The 26,152-nt window shown below is 38.7% G+C and overlaps 1 protein-coding gene across 1 annotated transcript in view; it reads right to left on the minus strand.

The window, feature by feature from the left end:
- Positions 1-26,152, minus strand: part of NKAIN2 (sodium/potassium transporting ATPase interacting 2) — a 514,075-nt gene that overhangs the window by 398,084 nt on the left and 89,839 nt on the right. The gene's annotated exons all lie outside the window — the stretch shown is intronic.

Below are 26,152 nucleotides of genomic sequence, written 5' to 3' on the forward strand. Positions count from 1 at the left end.
TTAATCAAGCTCTTCCCATTCCATCATGTCGTGCTTTGAGAAAGTATAAAATCATGTATCTTCTGCAGACTTCAGTAAAGTTCTTCAGAGTAATTTCAGCTGCCAATCAGGCATTACAATCCTTTTCTTCTGGACACAAATTTCCATAAAATTTACTTTATTCAGCTGTGGTATACTACACGGGCAAAAGAGTCTTATCACTATTTACTTGCTATTCATCATTTTATAAGAACTCCCTTTAAATACAATTCTTACGAGCAAATTGAGTCAATTATATCTCCCATGAGATGCACTTTGGTTATTGTCAACCTTTATCCAGGGAGATAGTGCTAGAACAATAGCAATAAATGTTAAAATCCTCTGTAGTAGGGGGAACACTACGTAGGTGAGATATCATAGTGAATTGGCATGTACATGTCAGCATTATCAAATAAACACAGCTCTACTGAAATAAGTGTGATCCTACTGAAATTAACTTGGTATGGATGGCTTTTAAAGGAATTGTATTGAAATTCAGGCTAAATGAACAACTCTGGGGTCTAGGACTGCGTAACAGCTTTATAGACACAGTTGTTGCTTCAGAGCAAGAGGCAGAGTAGCAGCGAAGAGCTGCGCAGCAGTAAAAGAAGTTAAAAGCACAGAAACAGCCAGATGGGAGGAGAAGCAAAACGCAGGGAAATGCAGGAGAGCTTTTCATAACTTCACATGTTTAATAAAAAATTGATGACTAATACATGTGCTGTGTCTTTTCTTTTTAATGTAGATAACTACCTCACCATTAAATTGAATGGTGCTGGGCTAATTTACACTCACTGTTCGACCACCTAATAGCAAGACAGAAGTACCAGTGGAAGTTTAGATATGATATTAGGAAAAAAAATCTTTACTGAAAAAGTAGTCAGGCATTGGAATGGGCTGCCCAGGGAGGTGATAGAGGCACCATCAGTGGAGGTGTTCAAAGAACGTGCAGACATAGCACTTCATGACACGATTTAATGGCCATGACGGTCTTAGGTTAATCGTTAGACTTGATGATCTTAGAGGCCTTTTCCAACCTTAATGATTCTGTGATTCTAAGAGGGCACCAGATCAGACATTCTGTCCTTTGAGACTTCCCAAATCCTATGGCTGAGGCCAGGACTGAACAAACACATGATCTAGGAGCTTGGGCTTATTTCTGAATTATCATCATGCTGCTGACGGTTTGTGACACAAAGAACAATCCTGATCAGTGTAGCCAATGCTGAACACATCCATTTGTAAGAAAGATGAATCTGGCAGTCTTCCCAGGTTATACATCTGCCCTGACACTTCTTCAGAACATACAGCCTTCTCTGTGACATATTTGTGGGTGAGCTCAGAGCAGTTTGCTAAAAAAATGCTGGTTAAAATGCTGCCTGTGTGTTGGATATTGTACATACAACTAACACTGGGAACACATTGATTCATCTGCATAAAATGTCAGCTACTGATTGTTTGACTTCAGGCAGCTACAAATTGATTTGATTTAGAGAGAAATACACAGGAAGACATTTTTTCCTTGGCTTTATCTTTCTCACACTCCAGTTATGAAGAGTTTCAACCTTCTCCTTCACAACAGATTCCTCTTTTTTGAAAAAAATAAAGGCAAGTAAGCTCTTCCCCAGTGGGATTTTTCTAGGTTTCAGAAAGGCTAATGGCAATGATACAGTGCTTGAGCCATTCAGAAAACATTATTCATAGTCAACCAGCCAGACTCCCAAGATCTAAACCATGACTCTCTTTCTAGCACTAGGCATGCATTTCCTCACACATAGTCTGAGAAAGCTGACTATTCTGCTTTGAATCATCTTCAGTGTTCAAGCCATTTAGGGAGTAAAAGCTAACAAAATATTAGGAACAAGGTTGATCCCTAGGAGTCAACTTCCTCAATTGGCTTTGTGTGTGTGTGTGATGACAGCCAGATTTTTAATGTCTAGTTGGCTTCTTAGGGTTTTTTTTTTTGTATGCCATCTGTGTCCTGAAAAATGGAACTCACATATTTTATACACCAAAATAGCACAAAAACCTGTTTAAGTAGATGGATAACACCTGGATTTAAGTGCTTCTTCATTATGCAAATGGTAAGACTGTAGACACAAAAGCAACTCCCTTAGCAGACCAATGTTCTGAAACAAGCAAACAAACAAACAAACAAAAAAAAACCCACCAATAAAAAAAACCACCCAAGCTCTAACATTAACATATCAATGGCCAAAAGGACTAATATTGTTTGGTCAGCATCTAATACAGCCTCTGCCACAATCTCTGAAAAATACCTGTGCAAGCACAGTGGAAAACCACCTAAGAAAGGGAAATACAGCTAAGACAAAGCAAATTACTGTAACGTGGCAAGAAGCTACTCCAGCTTCAAGCACCAGTTTCATGCATTTTCTGAGATCTTCACACTTAATGCAGACATGCTACATCCTGAAATTACTCATTACTGTGGATTTTGGGTCAGGCTGAAATGTATTGTTTTGTTTTATTTCCATGAAAAGATTTTTTTTTTTTTTTTTTAATGGAATACAACCTACTAACATAACAGAGGATATATAGACTTCTTTTGTTAGGTTCTGGCACTTCAAAAGGATTGATTTTTTTCCAGGTCTCCTGTTTAGCTGGAGGGCATGCAAATATATTTTGCTAGCAAAAGAGTTAATAGATTCAACCTTTTGAAAAATGTACTTCTTTACATGCATATAATATGATGGATAGTTAACTGCATGCACATTGGTAAACAGAGGTGAAAAACAAATTAATTGGAAGGTATAGAGTTTATTGTTTGTTCTCCCTTTGATAGATGGATCTCATTATTTTCCTTGGGCAGACAAAGCCATAACAGTTTCCAGAGAAAGGAGAAGTGGCAGCTCCAGGAAACTGCTTACAGATGGACACCCAGCAGGCTAAAAATATTACTTCTGTCCACCTCATCAATAAACTGGCTCCATGCAGAAGGGCAATTATTCTTTTCCTGCTCATGTTGCCCTTTGTGAGGCCTGAGGATTGTTATTGATAACAGGGTATGGAGAGCAAAATATATACAGTAACTCAAGCTCATTTACTATGGTAAATCCATACTGGGTAGCAATGATGCCTTTTATGCCATTATTTAAAGTGGCAGTGTGCACTCGTCAAAGTCCAAAAGGATTAAGTTGATCCTGTGCTTTGCAACTAGCCTATTAATGATTAATGATACACAGTTATTATTTGCCTAGTTTAGACCTATCATATTCTGAGCAGGAAAACACACAGAAAAAGGAAAAGCACCCTCTGCACTCTATTTTGTCTTTAAGAGATTAAAATATCACAAGCAGTGGGAGCCTTCTGATCTTTCTTTCACCCCGACACAAGCAGAGACAGCTCCCAACTGTACAAGTACAATAGCTGGAGAAGGCAGGTTCCCCCAGGTGAAGGCAAGGGGACTACTAATGTGCTTTTTGCCAGGGCTGTCACCCAGCCCTGACCATGGGGTGGAATAAGCCTCACACAATGGAATAAGCCAAGGGACTCTGGGAACAAAAGCTGAGAAAGTGCCCACAAATGTTTTCTGTATGAGTTGCAGACGTACAAATGGCTTATTCTACATTTACAGCTGCTCTGCCTTCTCACTCCAACACACTTTCTGAAGGCAAAGCAAACTGAACTTATTCTACATGAATTACTATCAGTGTTCTTCATAAGAATTCATATGGATCTGCTGACTACACAGCTGAACTTCAAATAAGAGGCTAGGTAAACTTTTCAATATTTAAGCCTACATTTCTATGTGGCACATAAACAGATGTAACCTGAGAAACACTAAAGACATTATTTTCATACACCATAATCAGACAAAGAAAAATAATTAAGGTTTGAAATGTTGCAGATGCCTGAGGATAGGTGATTTCTGCCCATAAAGTAGGTTAGATGGACATTTCATCTTACTCATCCTAAAAGATCTTTACCTTTTCCAGCAAATGAGCTGTGTGATAAGAAATGATAATCTGATCCATAATAAAACCATGAGTTCATGAGGTCCAAAAATGAACAAAGTTAAGATAATTAGAAAAATTGGAAGTATTCCAAAGCAGACTTCAAGGTAGATGAACAGGGCTACATTCAGCAACCACCAGAACAAGAGGACACAGTCTCAAGCTGTGCCAGGGGAGGTTTAGGCTGGAGGTGAGGAGAAAGTTCTTCCCAGAGAGAGTGGTTGGCCATTGGAATGTGCTGCCCAAGGGGGTGGTGGAGTCACCATCCCTGGAGGTGTTCAAGAGGGGATTGGACGTGGCACTTGGTGCCATGGTTTAGGTAGGCATGAGGTTTAGGGTGACAGATTGGACTCTATGATCTTTGAGGTCTCTTCCAACCTTTTGATTCTATGATTCTAAGCCAGTGGAAATACCATCACTGACTAAAGCATAGGCAAGCATTAGCTGGCTGTTTCAGAGAGAGCTCCTCTACAGGCACAACTACACCTGTTGCTGGCATTGCTGTTAGCATAGACATCTACCACTCACAAAGATTCTTTCAACAGAGCAGCTTGCAGAAATTTGCTGGTAGAATTAATTATTCTCTCTTTCAGATTTTAAAATCTTGGAAGTCAACTGTTCCTATTTCTGATCAGAGCAGCTCTGCACCCAGCCAGGGGTCTTACACCTTCACTGCATTACTCAGACTTCCAATTACTAATTTATGTTAATACCCAAGAAGCTAATCTCAGCAGCTGCTACCTATCTGAAGACAAACCTGCTTTACCACTTCTACTGAAGTGTAGAATTAACTTAAAATAGATCATTATAAAAGTTTTGTTATTCATTGTCACCTGAATATTATGAATGTACAGTACAAGGATTGATGGCAGCTACACTTGTGGGATAGTCAAGATCAGGACACTCAAAAATAAACTACTTAAAAACAGAGGGTGGAATAGGATATATTTGTTATACATCAAATATCCTTTTCTTAATGGCCTAGAAGCCATTGCTGTATTTCCATTTAGCCCAGCAGATTCAATGTATTATTAAAATATAAAACTCTGTAGTTCTACTACATGTACATATGGAAATGAAATCTGGTTTAGCGCTCCCATAAATCTAACCAGCATCATCCCTTCTGAACATGATTCAAGCAGGAGAAAAAATAATTGAAATAAATCATCATCAATGCCTTAGGCAGAAATAGCTTTCCTTAATTTTTTCTTCTGATGAATTGATATTTAAATGATTCCTTCTTAAAAATAATCTTAGACTCAGAAGAGGTACCTCCCATAAAGAACTGTTTAATAGTTTTTTTTCCTAGACCTAAAGAGATTTACAATACACAAAGCACATGAATCACCACCATTATCCTCCTAGTTTCCTAAAAATTGGTAAATTCACAAATACTTGCCCAGTACCACAGAATCAGTAAATATATTAACAATAACTAACTAAATAAAAATCAACCCTCTCCAAAATACCCTCAAGCAGGTTTGTTTCCCAGCTATTTGCCAGAACTTGGTTTGGATTCAGAGCTTTGAAGAAGCTGGAAAGTAAGACTGCTGCTTTCCTTAAATTTATAGAGTTGGTCTTAGGTCATTCCAAGAGTATTTTTAATGCCCAGGATGATATTAAATCTACAGTAAAGTTAGATGTCTAATCTGTATTGAAGAACTATAAGATAATAATTGCTAGCAAAAAAAAAAAAATAAAGCTATATTTTAAAAGGGGTTTTATGTTTGTGGTTTAGGTGTGGTGAGTTGTTTGCTTTATTTTAAGGACACAAAGGCTGCCTAATAGCCTTGACCTATGTGCTTTTATTATTGACTGAGCTATAAATAAACAAGCAAGCAAAACAAGGCTAAGATCAGTAAAATGCAAAGCTACCTGCAAATTTACTAGCCTTGTATCATATATAGAAGTTTGAGTCTCTGCCTTGTAAAACTACTGCTGTAACACTAGATCCATCCTGTAGTAATTCACCTTACCGTGGCTCAATGTTGGATTATTTTAGCACAAAACGTTGTTTCATCAAGATTTCAGAGTCTTGCCCCAGCAGGGGAAAAGGACAAGTAAATTCTTCAGGATCTGTACTTTCCATAAATGAAAAGTCACAATGCTTGAAATTGAATGATTCTAGTGACCATGTGCTTATGCTCTGCTAGGTTTTCTAACACTACTTCTCTCAGGTAAAATCAGGGTACTGGTCTTAGCATTCTTACTGCTCTTCACAAACAGTTATCTTCTTTAGAACCCAGACTAGATGACTTACTTTTGCTCCCTATTTTCAATGTGTTTGGGAATGTCTTTGTTTAACTTTATTCACTTCCACGGGGGCTTACATTATTCATTCAAGCATTAAAAAAAAAAAAAAAAAAAAGCAAGCTATTTACCTACAAGCAGAGACTTTCCCCAGCAAGTTTATAGGCACACAAATAAATTAGAATTATTTTGACTGTGCTATAAAGTTTCCTTAGAACTCTCTAATCACTTTTAGAATTATATGGTAATGAAGATCTATTAATCTCAGTGCTTTCCACACTGCAAAAGTAACATTTCTAATGTAACTAACATAACAGGGCAGGGGGGGAGAAGAAAGGTGACCTGTCAGAATTTCTAAATAAAATAGATAATGCATGAAGGGCCAAAACATGCAATAAATAAAATAAAAATATAAATAAATAATTTAAAAAGTCTTATATTTATGAAGTGGCTCTTCTATTTATTTGTTACAAATTAAATCATGATCTCTACTTGTAGGTCTTGTAAATAAAACAGCCACCAAATCCAAGGAGAAAATTAGTTCCTACACTTTAGCAGATTAATTCTTCTATTTATGCTATTAATTCATCACCTCAGCCTCCTTTTCTCCAGACTAAACAGCCCCAGCTCCCTCAGCTGTTCCTCACCAGTCCTGTTCTCCAGACCCTTCACCAGCTTTGTTTCCTTCCTCTAGACTTGCTCCAGCACCTCAATGTCTCTCTTGGAGTGAGGGGTCTAAAACTGAACACAGTACTCCACCTGTGGCCTCACCAGTGCTGAGCACAATCTCTTCCCTGGTCTTGCTGATCACTAAGAGAAAAATCTTCCAAAAATTGCCTACACTCTTTCCCTAGAAGCAGATGTTTTCCCAGAGAACCATGTTAAGATGCATTTTTTTTCCTAATTATGTTTCCCAAAAGCATTGCCTTACTATAGGAATTCCATCTTCATCAGATCATTTTTGGTAGACAGGGAACAGCAAGATTTGGTATTTTAAGCTTTATACATCGGAAAGGATTAGCAATAAAAGTTAGATACTGCTTCCAAAACACTGATGAGAGATTGTGTAGCTATTTAAATTCAAGACAACAGGATGGCTTTCATGGATCAGATTTGGCTAAGACTCTGCAAAAGAGTTCCTAGAAAACCCCCCTTTTTTTTTTTTTGTGCAAGGATTAAATATCTGAGGAAGGAAGCAACACTATTATTCCATGTTCTGTCTGTATCAGCTCTTATAGAAATGAGAGCACTCACTGCCTGGATTTTGCTGTCATCTATCACATTTGCAATGAGATGCACAGCCAAGACACAAGCACATGCTGTATTTTCATGACAATGCTAACATTAATTTTATACACTAAAGTATGGGGGAGAGGGAGCAGGCAAAAAAAAAAAAAAGGAGGATTTAACTATAGTAACCCAGATCTTGGTTTAGTCCTTTTGAAACCTGCATTATATCATTTCTGATTTTTTAAAAAGTGAGTTAAATGTAATTTAAAAAGAATAAGCTGAAAGTCTATAATCACTACCACCATGAAAGAACCACTTAGCCTCATTTTTAAGCCTCTGAACAAGACAAAGGTTACTAGGTTACCAGCCCTGTTTTCTATCACTAAAGAATTAAACTCTTGTGCCTGAGGTTTTCAGCAATTGTTCAGACAAGGGCAAACACATATGATAAGAAAAAGTGGAAAATGATTAATTTCATAAGTGTTCAAACAGACACAACCCAAAGAATGAATTTTGTTGCCAGTATTAGTTAATCTTTCTGACAAGCTTGCAATAAACCATTAGCAGTGTATTTCCCACAAGTCCATCTCACCATTACCAAGCACCATCACAAACCAACCCCAGCTCTCTGCTGAACAGAAGTCCACAGGCCAGTGCCTTGTCATTATTGCAGCCACAAATTCTGGTCCTAAGCTCTAAAAGAGTATTTTCATTTTGCATGGCATGGGAAATTAAGTTTGTCACTTTTTGACTCCACTTTGTCATTGCTTAGCTAATTAGAGATTTATGAAGCTTCCTGAGGAGCAGCTATAGAGGAAGTTCAAGAAGGGCAAATGTAGAGTCCTCCCCCTCAGGACAAGTAAACCCCTGCAGCAGCACAGGTGAGGGGTTGGTCTGCTGGAAAGCAGCTCTGTGTAGAAGGACCTGGGAGTGTAACTGGTGGACAACAAGTTCACCATGAGCCACCAATGTGTCACTGTGGCAAATAAGGCAAATGGTCTCCTGGGGTGCATTAATAGCACGTCCAGCAGGTTGAGGGAGGTTCACCTCCCCCTCTACTCTGCCCCAGTGAGGCCACACTTCAAGTATTGTATCCAGTTTGAGGTTTCCCAGTTGAAAAGAGAAAGGAAACTACTGGAGAGAGTCCAATGGAGGGCTGTACGGATGATTAAGGGACTGGAGCATCTCTCTCACAAGGAAAGGCTGAGACAGATGGGGCTGTCTAGCCTGGAAAAGAGCAGACTGAGAGGGGATCTTATCAAAGCCTATAAACACTCAGCCTCCTCTTGTCCAAACTAAACAACCCCAGGTCCCTTAGCTGCTCCTCACAAGATGTGTTCTACAAACCACCCAGCATCTTCATTGCCCTTCTCTGGACACACTCCAGCAAGCACCTCAAAGTCCTTCTTGCAGTGAGAGGCCCAAAACTGAGCCCAGGATGCCAGATGTGGCCTCACCTGTGCTGAGTGCAGGGGGACAATCACTTCCTTGCTCCTGCTGGCCACACTACTTCAGGAAGCACATGAAAACAACAGAAAACAAGTCACTTAAGTCAAAAGTAGAAATCCTTTCTCTCACTGGAATTCAAAAAGCTTTCTCAAAGGCTGTAACTAATACACTATAGCATTTTGTCTGCAATGAAGCGCAAAGCCCCTCAACTAAAATTGTGAAAAAGCCAACAAATTGGAGGCCACAGTCCAAATAATTCCTATTATTGACCCCAGACGTACATTGCAGCTAAGCAACTCCTGCAGAAGCAGAAAGACTTCCAAATTTTGATGGAAGCGAGGAACAAGTCACTTTCATAGGAGTCAGCATTGAAAGCCAGAGTACAATTGTTATCCACATATTTATCCTTGAACATAGTAAAACAAACGATGGCAGAAGTTCTGTTCACTTTAACACTCCAAATTAGTTCCAGTAAGAGCAGCAGACATTCACTGACTGCCAAGGATCAAGGGGAGTATGGGCTGCAAACTGGGATGTCTACTAACTGCACAAAAAGGCCGGCAAAAATACCAGCATAACATGTTATTAATATCATGTAATATGTAATTTGAAAGGATTATAAAATGAAGCTGCCTCCTCATCTGTGCATATTAATGATGAACGACCATTTACCATAATGTCACTTCCCTGCATAGAGCTGCAATAAGTGAATATTGTCTCTTTGCTAATTAGTCACAAGAAAAAAAAAGTTAAATGCGTCAAGTGTGAATATTTTACACCACTAGGCAGACAAAGTTAATTACTGTAGATTATATAAATACCTAATTATTGAGTTTAATCTATAAATATGGAAATTATAACTCATAAAAGTGGTAAAACTCTTCTTTCTCTATTTTGCCTAGGCAGCATGAAATAAAAATATGTTCACCAGTTTTACATGAACAAGAAAAGCTCTTGGGAGCCTTTTCTGCACTAAGCACACACCAATGGTCCCTTTAGTCCAAACATTTGCCAGATACCATTGCTTTTCCCTGGAATCTTCTGGCTGCTGGTGACAGTTTGAGCTGTGAATGAACAGCACCATTCCCTTTCTCACAATTAGAAGAGTGGTGCTACCCTGGCCATTCTAAAACTTTGGTGGATTGTAAGCACTCATAGCCATTCATTAAAGGCAGGAACAAAAAAAAAAAAAAAAAAAAAAAAAAAAAAAAAAAAAAAAAAACCCACAACCAAACAAAAACATTCCTTTCTGTCATCTCTCCATCTGTGCCATGTCTTGATCTTTGTCATCCAAAATTCAGAGTTGGTATGTGATCTTTATGCTTCGTGCAAAACAGCTTGTGCTAATTAGACCTCAGGCTTTTCATGCTGACCTTGCAAGAACACCCACCATAAATTTGTCGTTCATGGTTTGTTTGTTTTTATTTTGCAGCAAACGTCCAGATAGAAAGAAGTGTAAAAAGTTTCCTAGGAGCATCATCCAGCAAGGTCTAATAATGCAGTAAAGAAGAGATTTTAATTACTTCACGATTTTTGTTATTTAAAGATTTTTTTCCATTACAGGTATCTTTCGAGTAGCTGGTGTCACTTGACACAATTGTGATCTTTTTACTAAGGGCTACAACATATCAAGAGACAGCAAGCCACTTTGTCAGAAAAAGGTAGAAAGTATCATTGGCTTTGCATCCAGACCCCAATGAACCAAAAGCATGAAGAAGTCTGAAGAGATTCTCAGAGACAATAGTAACTGACTACAAGTAGCTGCATTAATGGCATTAAGTTGCTTGGACATCTCTTAAGTTCCCAGTTCTAGGTAGGTGTTTATCTACTTAAAATAAAACAAAAAATATTATTAATTTTCGATCAATTCCTTAATTTTTTCACTTCTACTGAATGCATACTTTTAAATGACCTTCCTTAAGAACAGAGACTGAGTATTAGAAACAATATATGAAGGACAAAGTCACACAAGTCAAAGTTACATAGAACAAAAGCATTTTAACATTGAGGTGCTACTGGAAACATGCTGAAGTATCAGATGTTGTGAGGGCACTATAATAGCAAGGAGTAGTACACTAGCTGCTCAGGAATGCATCTGCAGAGCATGGAAAACTTGAGGGGGTAGATGATCATGAGGACTTGAGAGCAACAGGAAAAGTTGATGACCTCATTGTTCTCACATACATTTACAGTCCATCTCCTCTTCTCTTTAATCCAGACTGTTGCAGAAGTCAGAGTTACAGGCTGATATGAGTGCCATGTCCTATTTTAATGACAGTAGAACTTAGGAAAAACCCTTCAATTCTCCTTTAAGAATCTGATCTTCACTTGCCATAGGAGTTCTCATTAAGATTCCCTAATAAATATATTTGCATTCTTCTTTGAGGCTCTATTGTATGCGAGGCTTTTGTGGCATATGCTATATTTGATATTAAAGCAGCTCTTCAGCTGTGAAAGCTTCAGTGCCCCCAGTTTAAGTGATCACTACAGAGAATAAAAAAAAAAAAAAAAAAAAATAAAGCTTTTGACTAGGTAAGAGGGAAAACAACCTAAAGGGAAATAATACTTTAACACATGGTAGGAGGGGAAAAACAGATAATCACCTACAAGCAGAAACTTTGAGTAATTTCATCTGCAGTTTCCAGCTTGATATTTTCAGGCTATCCATGAAATGCCAGCAGATCAGTGCTCTCAATTCAATACTATATTCCAGGGCAAAAATGAGACTTTGATAATTTGAATGCACTTTGATAGTGCATCAAATGAATTTAGTCACAAAGAGCAAAATGGTTGTTTCTGAACCATAACCGGATGGCAGAGAGGTTATAAGGAAAAAAAAAATGAAAGCTTTTTCCCCTTCAGAAGCCAATCTTTATAATGCTTTCATTAGCAGTTAAAAAACCACTACTTTGAAATAGAAAAGAAATGGATTTGAGGATGCTGAATACTATGGGGTATAGTTTGGCTTCCTCCTTTTACTAACAGGCAATGTAAAGAGTTTATTTTACTGTTACAACTGCAAAAGGTTTGCTTGTAAAAGAACCAAACAAAAATATAAGCAAGAGGAGCTGAAGATTTTTTTATTGTCTTGCTAGTCCAGGTAAAATTATTTCTACATATAAGTAAGAAAAGAAATAAAGCTCTTTTTTTTTTTTTTCCCTAGAAGAGAAAGTAATGATAGAACTAATTCTGACAGACATTCTCTCATGAACATGCACAGTATAAATTTGTTTGTAGCAACAAAAATACAGTGTTGGTATATATTGTGAAATGTACAAAGGAAACTTCTGTCACACACAATACTGGTCTGCTACTTGGAGAGTAATTTTTATTCAGCCTTCCTAACCAGCTGGGAACTGTTTCAGCATCTGAGAAAGTCTAATTGAGAAAAGGTTTCTTTTCATATCCAAATACAAGCTTTATTTTAACTATCCTTTGTCAATTGAGGGCGTTTCATCTGCCTGGGTATAGCTTTAAACACTTCAGGTATCTGAACCAATTGTCCAGACTCCATTTCTTGTCAACCCAAAGGAAGGTGCATTCCCACAAAGTCAGCAGGTATTTGGGTTGTTGGATGGAGCAAAGTGCTGCTTTATCTCTGTTAAGTACAAAGTGGCTTCTGACAACTAGCTGAGTTAAACCAGATGAGTTAAGCTCTGATGTTAAGGCAGCATTCAGATCTAAGAGTACAGTGGAATTATGCTGATAGCAAGCAAGCAATACCATTTCTATTACAGTAAAAGGGTTAGAAAAACAGAAATAGTGATTTGGAATACTCAAGAGTAACATGTAATTTTCTCTATTGAGCATTTGAATGGTAAAGATCCTCACCAGGTTTGTACTTTCCCCACATATTTTTATCTATCCACCCTGAGGACAGCAGATTGGTACAATGCTTAAGAGAATGAGAAAGATAAAAATTACTTTGATAATTATTCTAATTGCAGTGATGATGATTCAGAAAAACCTGGCTTCAGATACCATAGGACTGCTGTGTATCAGTAACACGGCTTAATCCAAAATCCCAATGACAGCTAATACTTTAAAGCCTCATCTTTTATATTTTGATGGTCAAAGGCTACTGCATGCCTTTTGATTCCAGGCTTCACATCAGTTGTTATTCTTACATAGGAAATCTAGACCACCCTGGGAGCTGAGAATTACAACTGTCTTCTCAGTGTTTGGTGGTACGATTGTTCATGATTGCTCCTATTTAGCAGAAAAACTTTATGAGGTCAGTTGCTGAATAATAGATCCTTTAATATTTGATTATAGTCACTGTAGGTCATAAACTGTCTCCTCTAAGCGTCTAAGATGGGGATAAATGAATGATGCTCCTTTACAGTAAGCAAGTGATCTATGATTCAATGACTGAAAACCCTTTGCCTGGTTTTGCTGACCAGTGCTAGCATACACACCAAGAACCAGGGAACAAACAGATGAAGAGGGACTAATTATTCAGCAGCCAAAGTTTTGAAATTTGAGATTCCTGCTGTAAGAGTTGCTTTCCCTGCTCCCAGCAGGATTCTTTCCAGATGAGCAAATGCTCAGGGGAAGAGGCAAGCCCTTTGGACTAGCAATCAATTCTAATGAGCTTGTCCTGAAATTTGGCCTTTCAGAGCCATGGACTCCATTTTACAATTTACTACAGCCTGACTGCAGGCAGTGCTGGCAGGAAAGTCCTCCTGCCAACCACAACAGCCCCTGGTCTCTCCAAATCATAGACTGGATGTTACTTTAACTCCCAGTCAAACATAGCTTTTCTCTTATGATTCTCCCCTTGGCTTTCCAGGTGGTTGGTTTATGATCCAGAACAAAGGGAAGCTGACTCAGTCGCTGCACGCACGCATTGCTGGTCCTGAAGGGCATATGGTTGGCAAAGGAGTAGACATCATGCTAAGCATAAATGGTGGCACCTGAACCACTTGGAATTTTGGCTTATATTTGGGAAACCAATGTGAGCTTCTGAGCTTTCAAATTGCCAAATAAATCTTCATATGTGGTATTAATGAATGGTTAAAGCAAAGAAAAGGCAAGGGAGGGGAAGAATGGTAAACCCCCAATGAGTTGTCCTTGAATCAAACCAGAAATCCATATCTCAAGACTAAATTAAAACCTAAATTGTCTGTATTGAATCAAAAGCATCACTGTCTTTTCTATCTCAGGAACCACCGGCAAATCTAGCCCAGCTATTCAGCTATTAGCCACCAAAAATATCTGAAAAGGTTTAATCTTTCAATAAATCTAAGGAGTTGGTTAAGTTATTCCCAGTCCCCTGACAACCTGCCAGCATATATGACCCAACAAAATTCCCAGCTGAGTTGCTGATCAGGCAATTCATAATTTAGATGTTTGTTTCTTTTGTGGGCTGATCTTTGTCACTAATGATAGAGCCACCAGCAGACAACTCTTCATCTATTTCCTAAATGGGACAAGTGCAATGTACCACTACATTTAATAAATTAAACAAATCTATTCAGATATCTTAGCCTGGAATCCCAGTAAAAACAAGAGACAAGCTCTGCTTTCATTCAGACTATGCCTTGAACACACCTAGAGTTACCATTAGCTGCTCTATCCTTTTAGGTGCTGTTTTAGTTCAAACTAGGATGCAGAAATACTTTGGATAGAAGTATCAGCTAACTGCCATTGTTACTGGACTTTTCCTAACAAACAAATGTCACTTCACTGACACAGAACTTATTGAAAGCAGAGTAATGCTTCAGGTTTTTGTGTAATCTCTCTACTGAGCAGAAGAGATAAAAAAAAAACAAACAAAAAAAAAAAAAACAAAAAAAAACCCACATCAGGGTAGACAATGCTCATAAACAAAGACTTGAGCAAGGCAGGCACTGTACATCAGACTCTTCAAGGAATCTTTTCCTGTTTTCCTTGTACATCTGAGATACACCGGGTTCTGCCCTTCCTCCTCTTAACTGTTCTGGGTAAAGAGGAGATATTTGCCACATTGATGCTAATTCCTGCATGTCCAAATGCAAATACCAGTGCAGCTGTGAGTGGGAGACAAGGCTCTGCAATAGTTGAAATAATGATGTCTTTGGCTCTAGAAAAAAATTTTTATCCAATAGGACCAAACGTGTTTCACCACAATATGAATTAAGTGGCAATTTCGTGGGTGCTCTTTGAGTTCTGCAGCTTCTTCACAACAGAGTCCTTCATTAGCACTTTTGAAGCATCCCTTCTCATTTTCATTTCTTTACTGAATGGAAATTATATTTCAGCCTTACTTCCAACATTATTACAAGTGGATATTCATTCCCTCACTCCTCCCCCTTCAAGATGTGGATGTAACGAAGAAAAGACATTCTCAAAAAAAAAAAAAAATCCTTTTACAATTTCAAGAAAATTAATCCTGAAATTTCAAAGTGGCTGTATTCTACTGCTATCAGGAAATTAAAACAGCCCAGCAGTACAAAGAGCAGAAAATGAAATTCTCTAAGAATGGTTCAGTGCTATTTTACTCCTCAGGCTGGAGGGAGAGCAAAGAGGGGGGGTAGAAAAAAAAAATAAGGCTTAAATTTTATGTGAGCATTTTACTAACCCTCTACAGTGCAGGACTACAGAATATTCAGAAACAATCAGTGTCATTAAAAGTTATTCTGTCATGTTTGCTAGAATTAATGGGCTCTTTGCAGACACCCTAGCCCTGAATTTCTTTTCTCTGGCCATATTTCAAATATTTCTTGTGATTTTTTTTCAGAAGAACTGACCATGTACAGATACATGTTGGGAGCTTTATACACTGCAATTAGAAAATCCATCACAACTAGAATGACTAAAGTAAAATGAAAAATTAAATTTTGGACTGAGCCCTTTTTTAACTTCATTATTTTTTTTTTTTTTTCAAAGCAGTAATTTTAGGGAGTGATTTGGGAACCTAAATCCACGCATCTACTTTGAAGTACCCTGTGTGTTCTTCAGCTGCTGCTCCAGAAGTGTCTCCCTTTAATCATACCTCCCACCTGCCCAGTCACTAATGATGTCTTAGGTTTCTTTTCTGTTCCTCTGCTGCCCCTGTTTAGGCACCTGGGTTGTTCCCTTCCAGCCTAGCTTGCTTGTATGAAACAGGCAGCAAGGTCTGCTGCTCCACAAAGTAAAGGAGAGGTTTCAAGAGTCACTGAGCACTCTAAGAAATGTGAAGAGGGAGACAAAATTTGTTTCAGTAATTTGGTGCATTAGGAAAACAGGGGGATTTAGTCAGGAACAGCACTGTGCTAGTGATGAATGGGAATCACCCTGCATCACTGAGCCAGAATACTTAGCTGAAGTAGAAATGAAGTGTCGAAGCACCTCAGGTGGTGTGGTACCATTAGGAGAGGAGTTAATGAGAAAAATCATGATATCTGGAGAAACATCAGGAAAAATTAAGCTGAAAAAAATGATAAGATAGGAGGTTTGCCTATGGTCTGTCAGAAAGTGACTTGGAGCCTAAGGAGATGCACTTTATCTCCTAGGCAGATGGCTCAGGCTGAGCTCTAGAAGAAAAGCTCTTAAGTGCAGGTAGTCTATTTTAAGAGCATGTGAAAAAAGACATCATAACCCCAGGAACAGCTTTAAGTTTTCTGTATGGACAGTCAACTATGAGATGAAATGTAATCCATCAGGATGGCACCATGAGAACCTACTTCTCTTTTAGCATTCAATTTGGTAATGAAACCACATGATTTAAAGCAAGAGTAGCAGCCCATCTAGTAAAAATAGGATAAAGGAGCAATTCTTGGAGGGATTTTAAGTTATCTATTAAAATAAAGGTATATCAAAACTGCTTAATACTACAGTAAAACACACACAGTCAAAACTTAAGAAAGGCTTAAATAAGAAAATTCAGAAATGTATAGGAAATGGTTTTTCTTTAAAAAAAATATTTTTTTTTCTTTTTAAAATGCAAAGGTGTTTGACTACTTCCACAGATGTTTTTTCCAAGTTCCTTCATTGTGAGTCTCATCCAGCATACACTGAAGGTGCCAGGAAGTGCCTAAGACACTTTGTGTTTGAAAAGGTGTCATGAGAAGGTGTTTCATATTCTGCCACAAAAATCTAAGTTAGTTTATTTTTAAATAGTCTGTATTGAAACAAAGACAAAATCTGATTCTACCTAGATTTTTGCACCATAAGATGATGTTTGGCACTCTGTCACATAGATGTAAGTATTTCAATAAAAAACCATTTAAAAATAAACACAAACACAAACTGTGATTCTGCCTGGCTGCTTTAGTATGTCAGTGGCAGAACTGTTTCCAGATACTTTTAAAACATATTTTCATTTCTAATCTGACAAAATCATTACAAGCAAAAGTAGGGGGGGGGGGGGGGGAATGGTCCAAGAATGTCTAAGAAATAGTGCAATATTCATAATGCATGTAAGAACTTAAGAGCTGCCTACAGTGCTTGCTGTGACAGCTGAGAGCTCCTTGCAAACTGCAAAACAGAAACTCTGTTGCCTGCTGCTATTATTGCAAAAGCTTCAGTCCTCCTGCAGAATTCTTACCGTATCTGTTCAATGGAATGAGATTCCTAGATCTTTGATTTAAAATGAAAATATTTGCATGTGACACTATGGAAGCTCATTCAGCAACCAACATCTCTTTCCAGCAGTAGAACAAAGGGGTCAAAAAGAAGGAGTGCACTTGTACTCTGAAATGTGGCTTGAAGAGTGGTATCATTGTGCTTTACGCTTGCTGGATCTCAATGACCAAATGTGCTCAATTTACATCTACAAACATTTTTTTTTTTACCTAAGTTCCAGCAAAGTAAACACAACAAGGGAGGCTGTTATGTAAACGTGCACCGCACTCAGCAGTGGCACAGCAGCATTAGAACAGTCACACTGGAAACATGTGAGAAAATGGGTATTAATCTTCATAGAATCATAGAATTGTCAGGGCTGGAAGGGACCTCAAGGATCTACTCCCAACCCCTCTGCCACAGGCAGGGACACCTCACACTAGATCAGATGGCTCAGAGCCCCAACCAGCCTGACCTTAAATACTTCTTCACTACTCTCACAGTGAAGAATTTCTTCCTAACATCCAATCTGCATCTACCCACTCCTAGTTTTCCTCCATTCCCCCCAGTCCTATCACTACACCTGAGACCCCAAAAAGTCCCTCCCCAGCTTTCTTGTAGCCCCCTTCAGATACTGGAAAGCCACAAGAAGGTCTCCTCAGAGCCTTCTCCTCTCCAGACTGAACAGCCCCAACTCTCTCAGTCTCTCTCCATAGGAGAGGAGCTCTAGCCCTCTGATCATCTTTGTGGCCCTTCTTTGGATATGTTCCAGCATGTACAGATCTTTCTTTTAATAGAGGCTCCAGAACTGGACACAGTACTCCAGGTGAGGTCTCACCAGAGTGGAGTACAGGGGGAGAATCACCTCCCTCCACCTGCCAGCTGTGCTTCTCTTGATGCAGCCCAAACAAATATTTTGGAAAATAATCATAAGAATCATGCTTCAAGACAATATGACTGTGTAAAGACTGGAATAATATTTTGTACTGATAGTAATGTTTTTTATTCTCAGTGTTTTGCAATAAGAAAACTGAACACAATATTCTTGGTTTAGCCTAAGAGAACAGATATTGCCCCAAAACATTTCATCAATACAACCACTGCAGTTGCCTTAAAAAATTCACAGCACTGGTATCTGCTAGGAGTGAGAAAGGCAGAGAGACAAGCACCAGAACAGAGACTGATAATCCAACAGCCAGAGACAATGAAAATCCCATTTCTTGGAAGAACACAGTGCCTGGAACCTTGAGAAACAGTGAGAAAAATGCTTAGAAAGCACCAAGAAATGAAAAAAAAGAAAAAAAAAAGAGACTATTATTGCTAGGTTTTGTTCAGTATTAGATTTGTAATGTTTTATGTTAGTTTACTTCTAACAAGTCTAATCATTTGATAGTGATAGGAGATCTTAGGACCCAGAGAACTGAAAAATTTGGCTTTGTTTCAAAACAAAAAAGAATCCATGGACACCATAACCAATCTCATACTTCAGAATTCCCTTCCAATTACAATGCTGTTTTTATTTAATCACTGTCACATCTTTCTGACACTTGCTGCAGAAGTTACAAGAACAAAAACAACAACCAAAATCATCTGTTGAACGTAGATCAAACTGTGGGATCAGCAGTGCCTTGATTAGGGACCTTAAGAATTCTTTCTGCCCTGCTAAATCCTGTCTCCACCTAAATATTCTATCCAGCCTGGAGAGTGTCAAGGGACCTAACATGCCTCTTAACTTGTACCACCACCACCACACAACGTGCAGCACTGGCTTTTGAAGAGCCTGGTCCACTTACTACCAATTTGATGCACACATCCAACTCACGAGATGGGGAAGTTACTTGCCAGGAAAAATGCAGGCAATCCAAAGGCTGCCAGGCTCAGGCCTATATCATCTTAGCAAGCAGTCTTGCCAGTGAAAGCTGCCAAGACAAGCTCTTAATTGAGCTCCTAGGAATTGGGAATAGTAAAAGTTCCTTCAACCTAAAAGCTAACATCAATGCAGCACTGTGATTGCTAATTTCACCTGAAATTCCTAAGATGCCTGCAAAATTTAAACTGTTTGATGCACAAACCTTATTTAGCTGTTCTCTGTTGGAAACCCAGTACCAGAGAGATGTAATAAAAGAACCTGTGAAGAGGTGGATAGTTCTTCTGGCCTCAGGCACACAGTATGTCAATTCTTAGGAGGAACAGCATTATCCCTTCATTTTTATAGATTAAAGATGTGCCTGTTTTTACTTTACACCTAAGCAACTATGTCAACATTAGAGAAAGTCCATGAGAACCATAAGTTTGTCATGCACTGTCAGTTTAGGAATACATCAGCTCACCTACTGCCTAGAAGTCCTCCACAGTAGCTGAAAGACCTAGGCTGGTCAGCAGATTAGCACAAACTGATCCTTTCTCTATTTGGCAAGCAATGTGCAATGACCAGCTGTACATGATGGTCACTATCTCCTGTCTGTGCAAAGACAAATCCTAGAGTCTGCAAGCATTTGTACATTGCTGCTGAGGAAATCCACTGCAGCCTCTGCACAGAAAACAAATTGTACAGAGGGATATGCTGAAGATCTCTGCACTTCATGCAAAGGCAATACTTTCACTGCATTTCACCCTTATGTCCCCCCTAAGAATAGCTTATGGTTAGATAGAGTCCAGAACTGGTGGCAATTAAGAGACCAACAGATTCCTGATGCAAGCTGAAGACTCTCAGCTCTCCCGTGGTTTATTATTGCCATCTGTCTCCTGATGCAATATCAAATTACTTGGAGAATCTACAGGGCTGTGCTCTGATTTTGTTTATCAGCAACACACACACATCACCCTTTCTCAAGCCTGATGAAGGCACAGATTGTCTGTTTCAGTGACGTTCTAAATAAAATCAAATTGACTGTCTGAATTCAAAACCTCTCAATGTTTGAGATGTATATTAGAAGAATGTGCTGTCCAGTCCTTAAATATGTATTTTAAAAGAGGCTGAAGAAATGCAGTTCTCCTTCAGGTGGTAAGCAGGGGAGAACTCCATAGAATTACTCCTTAATAAGCAATTAATAATATGTTTGCTGTTACAAACCCTCAGCTTCTGCTTCACCTAGGACAAGGCTACACCACAACAATCTACTCTGCAGATACTCTAGTCAAACAAGGACTGCTAGCCCTTGGATCCAAGTCATCCTCTACAAGACAAAGGCTATGAATTCATGCTGGGCAGCACATAACACTGTCTTTACTGCTGTGTCATGAAAAGCACTGTACCTAAAGAGTGTGTTCAGGTGAGCATCAGTGCGTGGGTCTACATCTTGTTCTCTGCTGGCAAAATCACCTCCAGTGGCCCAGAAGCAAACAACAGCACCTGGCTGCTTCTGGAGCACATGTGGGATTACTGCAGCTGAGCATAAGCAAGGACAGGGTGAAGACAAGCATTTAAAAACCTTTCCAATCACAAAGAGCACATTGCTCTTGGACAAGAGCTTGTTTCCTGAGAACAGAAAGGTTTTTTATCTATTACTTGGCTGTTTATAGGAAAAAAAAAAACAAACAAACAAAACCAAAAATCAGCCACAACAATGTATGGATTTCTTTTTCTTCCACAGCTGTCAGAAGACTCCAAATAAAACCCCTGTCATTTTCTCTTTATTACCAACTTTAGAGCTCTCACTGGAGCTGCATATCTGTAGGATATTGCTGGAAGCTCAGAATAAAATGGATGCATTTCAAAGCTAACTAGAGTCTATTTATAATCAACTGAATGCACCTTCTCATCTGCACTGAGCTTGTGAATTCACATCCAGTATAAAACTGCAGGGGCTGTCAACTCTTTCCAGCAGAGATTCTTAATGTTACTCCTCTGTTCCCTCACAGCTACTGCGCTTCTTGAAGAAAAACAAAGCCCAAAATAATAACAAAAGTTTCAACACTACATATCCAACTCACCATATCCCAGCACACTTCATCCTGTGGAATTCTCCAGTCACATCTTGAAAATGGAAGGCACTATTTGAAATAAGCACTTCAAGTGGAGAGTCTTTATTGGTTTGGGTATGATGTTGCTTTCTGAAGATGGTAGGATTATGCATATGCCCACAGGCACCAAAGGCAAGAAAGAAAGTGATTTTCCACCTAAAATTCTTTTAACAGGACCTGAATAAAACATCTAGATATTTTTAGAGCTCTCATGATTCATTAATATTTTAACCTTCCAGCCTGGAATATTTCATGTTCTCCTTTTCATTTAGCACCTGAGTAACCACTCGAGTCATTTGAGTGAACATGCAGGTATTCACATATGTCTAGGTTTCATTCATTCCACATCTTTTAAAAGCATTCCATTTCCTGGAGAAGAAAGCTGTTACTGGAATAAATCAAACACAATGCTGCATTTTGTCTTTGCAGTAAATAAAAGCACTTTAAAAAGAAAACACTCTCCATCCTCTACTTTTCAAAAAGTCCAAGCTGAAGGTTGAATAAAAATCTGAGTTTTCCACAATAAAAAAAAAAACAAAACAAAAATAAACAAATCCCACCCAAAAAAAAAAATCAAGCAAAATAAACCCAACTTAAGCAATTCCTTTTGTTAGGATTTCAGGTCTCTTGCCTTTATAAAAATAAGAATATTAAACTGGATGCTGGCACATAATGTTCTGTGAAGGACCTTTCAGTATTCTTAAGATGAACTTCATCTGGGAAAAGATTACTTGTAAGTAAAAACTTTTAATTGGCAGTACAGATTTTTGCTTCTTTCTGAATGTTCATTTCATCAGTTTCTAAAGATCATCCATCTCACTTGGCAGTTTTCTCACCTATACAATTCACAAGACAGTTTGTAACTTAAAGCCAGGCCAAGATTCTCAGATACATTCAGCTCCATTTCAAGATGGAATATTAACATGATTACCACACTGGGTCTTGATACTTTTTAAAAATCTGACCTGACAGCATAAATGAAATCCTTGGCAACACTGGTTCACTTCTATAGGAGAGCTCTCATTGCCTATCAGCTGCTCAAGGGAACTCTTCTCTCCTAGATATAATTGAACAAAGACTTTTGAGACAGCAAGCAATTACTAATCTGTATTGAGAGACTGTGAGCCTACTCTAAGTACTGATAATTAAAAGTGAAATCCTGATACTACTGTAATCTTTACAAATTTTAGTTTACTTCAACAGGGTCAGGATTTTGTCATACCACTATGAGTACATTTGGAGACTTGGATTTTCTCATTCCCAAAGGTGCTCAGAGATGGTAAAAAGGCAGTTGTGCTTCTTCATCCCAGCTCCATCATCACAAAGTACACTGAAACAGCATTATGTCAGTGAGAAAGGCATTCAGCAAAAATAAACACAATGTGCACACACAGCTGCAAACTGAGTCATGACAGACTTTAAGGCAAGACTCATGCAGAGTTATCTGCATGCTTTTTGAAGTTCCCACTTTGGACTCCTTCCATTACCTTCAACCTCTTAAAAAGGCCTGAGCTGAGTTCTTTGTCTACTCAGAGACTTCTCTCAAAGTAGAAATTATGTTCTCAAACAAAATGGCGTAGCAGCTTCATAAACTACTTTCAGGGAAACATTGGCCAGAATATGAAGGATCCAGATGAGGTACATCAAAAAATGGACATGGTTGTGCATGGAGCTAATGGCTTGCTGATTTGGGCATACCAGCTGGCCCTCAAAAGTTCTTGTAGCTGTTGTGTTCAGAGGACATTGATGTTCACATCCTGGTTAGGTCTTCTATGTGGGTCTGTCCTTAATCATAGAATGGTTTGGGTTGGAAAGGACTGTAAAGATCATCTAGTCCCAACCCCCCTGCCACAGGCAAGGAGATTTTCCACTAGACCAGGTTGCTCAAGGCTCTGTCCAGCCTGAGCTTAATGCCTCTTAAAAATTTATTCTGCCATTCCCCCCCAGTACACATTCCTACTTGATTCCTCAGAGTGAATATTACTGAACTTCATGACACCTGGAGAGGAAAACAAATTGTAGCATCTATTCTGTAGTTCTCTAGGAAGCCTTTGTTGACTTTACAGATTTAGTATAGTTATATGTGATTGTTCTGCTTCAAGCATATTGAGTTACACTTCAAATTCTACCCAGCCATGGATAAAAGGATAAAAAAAACCAAACTAGCAAGCTGATACCTCCTAAAGAAGCCTAAAGGAAATGAATGTAGTAGTATTTGCTAATGAATTACACTACCATTATGGAAAGGTTACCATTCTGGTTTGCATGCTTTCAAACTTCACAACTGCTCCAAATCTTTTCATGCATTTCAAATTGGATGTCTACATGATGCAGATTGTAGATCTGGTTAACTGTTAATGACTCAGACTTACAGCTAGCAATTGCTATGAATGTTCCAGCCTCACATTAATTAAATGTTAGTTTTCCACTTTGAATTCTTGTTTGGTTTTTTTTCTTTTTTTTAAAGGATGGAGGAAAGATAGAACTAAGACCTGTCATCATCTTTGCCTCTCCTTTGGTTTAGGTTAATAACTCCTGTGAAATGATACCTCTGAGGTCCTGCTACTGCCTCTGATGACTACAGAATCTAGTTTAACATGAAAAATAAAAACAACCTGAAAACTAATGTTTTCTTTCTTGAGGGAAGCAAACTCTGTACTGACTTCCCTGGAGATGCAGAAACAGATGATAGATAAAAGCTAATTTATGAGAGAACTGAAAATAAAAATCCCATCCTGCGTGAAGCCTCAATACTAAATGCCACACTAGCTGCAGGTTTGATGGTGTGGCTGTTAAATCCATTTAAATAGTGGGCGTGAAAACACTAACATTATTTAAACATTATTTACATCTTAGAAACAGAAATGCTTTCAAGTCTTAAAAGTCACTAAACTTGATCCTCAGCAGTAAAACATACACAAGAAACTCAGGCTAATATGCAGATTTTATTTTAAGATGTGATGTAAAATATATAACTTTTTTTTTTCCCCATTAAAGGAAAGAAAAAAAAATGTTTGTGTTGCTTTTAAATAATAGTTTGTTGAGACCACTCAGGAAAGCAGAATTCTCTCCACTTGTTTTCTTCACTGTACTCAGAACACACCATGAGCAAAGCAATAAAAAAAAAAAAAAAAACCCTGTTCAGAGAAATATTTTAAATTACTTTAAACTTATAACACAGTCAGGTGCTGTGGTGTATAAGCTGACACAAAAATAGTGGATACTCAACGTTTTACCTAAAGAGTCAAGAGAAATTCCCAGTCATGTGCTGTATTTTATTTCATGGTTTGCTTCAAATAGTTGAGGTGATTAGTTTTCCTCTCAGGAAATTCCCTAACTTTCAACACTTGCATCGAATCACATTCATTGTAGCAAAGCACTCCTTGTACCTCAGAAATTTTGTTTCTATACCCTGACTTGGTTACAAAGCAAGTAGGACCTTTATTCCTGCAGATCAAGCTATTCAGCATGTGTAGAAGTGACAAGGTCTCCATTTCCTTTTGACTTTCCTGGGCTTCTTGCCCATCTACCTTCAAAACTGCTGCTTTGCAGTGGCAAAGTACAACATTAATGCTAGCAAGGTAGGAAAGGTAGCTCCAGGGCATTATGAAGAAATAACTGTTTCAGAAGGAAAGGTATTTGTTACCCATTGTCTGCCAGAAGCCCTGCTGAAAATCCTTTGAGTTCTGATGACCAAGTTGCAGCGTTGGAGGCTGTCCATGCTAATACAATTTACCAGTCATCTCCTCTCTTGAATTCAGTGTGTTACCTGTTACAGACTTCCCAGAGGAAACAGGGAGGATGATTAGAAGGCTGGAGCACCTCTCATATGAGGACAGACTGAGAAACTGGATGTTAGGAAGTTCTTCACTATGAGAGTGGTGAGATGCTGGAACAGGTTGCCCAGGGAGGTGGTAGAAGCCTCAGCCCTGGGGCTTTTAAAGGCCAGGCTGGATGTGGCTCTGGGCAACCTGATCTAGTGTGAAGTGTCCCTGCCCGTGGCAGGGGGGTTGGAACTGGATGATCCTTGAGGTCCCATCCAACCCTAACAATTCTATGATTTTCTAGTAGTAGTATTTTATTTCTGATCAGGGTAACAGTCACATGCATCCTGTCAGGCTCACTTTCTCGGGATCCGATGCTTTCCTATGTTTCTTCGAACAGGTGTTATCCCTGCAAGTGCAAACTATTAGCAATGTGTACAGCAGGATGAAGTGACAAGTTTGACAGGTCAACACAGTTTGACCTTCCCCTTAAACCACTGCTGGATCCTGAGCAGTCTCCACACTCATGCATCCCCTCTTTCCAAGGCTCTCCTTTAAAAAAGCATCACTAGGTTTCTGCAATCTTTTGTACGTTTTTATGGCTGGGGTAGCTATTCCAGGCAGACTCTAGGTTAGTTTTAGTATATGTTCATCTTTCTCTTGCCATCATGACCTGAGCTTCTGTTGCTGTCTGATTGGAATTGACTTGCTATAAACAGGAATATGTATCCTAGAACTCTGTTCATGTGTCTACAGCTGAAATTAAACAGGTCAGCTCAATCAGAAGAATCTGACAGATTGACATTTGTGCTGTATAAAAAAACCCACACAAATCATATATGGCTATCAGTGAATCACATGCCAACTTCAAAGCACCTGATCTAGTAGTTTTATATGCAACATTTTATGGAAACTACTTGCCTGAAGCTTGTAAATCAGGTTAGCAGTTCTGTTACACACTTCCTATTGGTGAATAGA

Source organism: Indicator indicator, chromosome 27 (assembly GCF_027791375.1).
Source record: "Indicator indicator isolate 239-I01 chromosome 27, UM_Iind_1.1, whole genome shotgun sequence".
In the NCBI taxonomy this organism is placed as follows: domain Eukaryota; kingdom Metazoa; phylum Chordata; class Aves; order Piciformes; family Indicatoridae; genus Indicator; species Indicator indicator.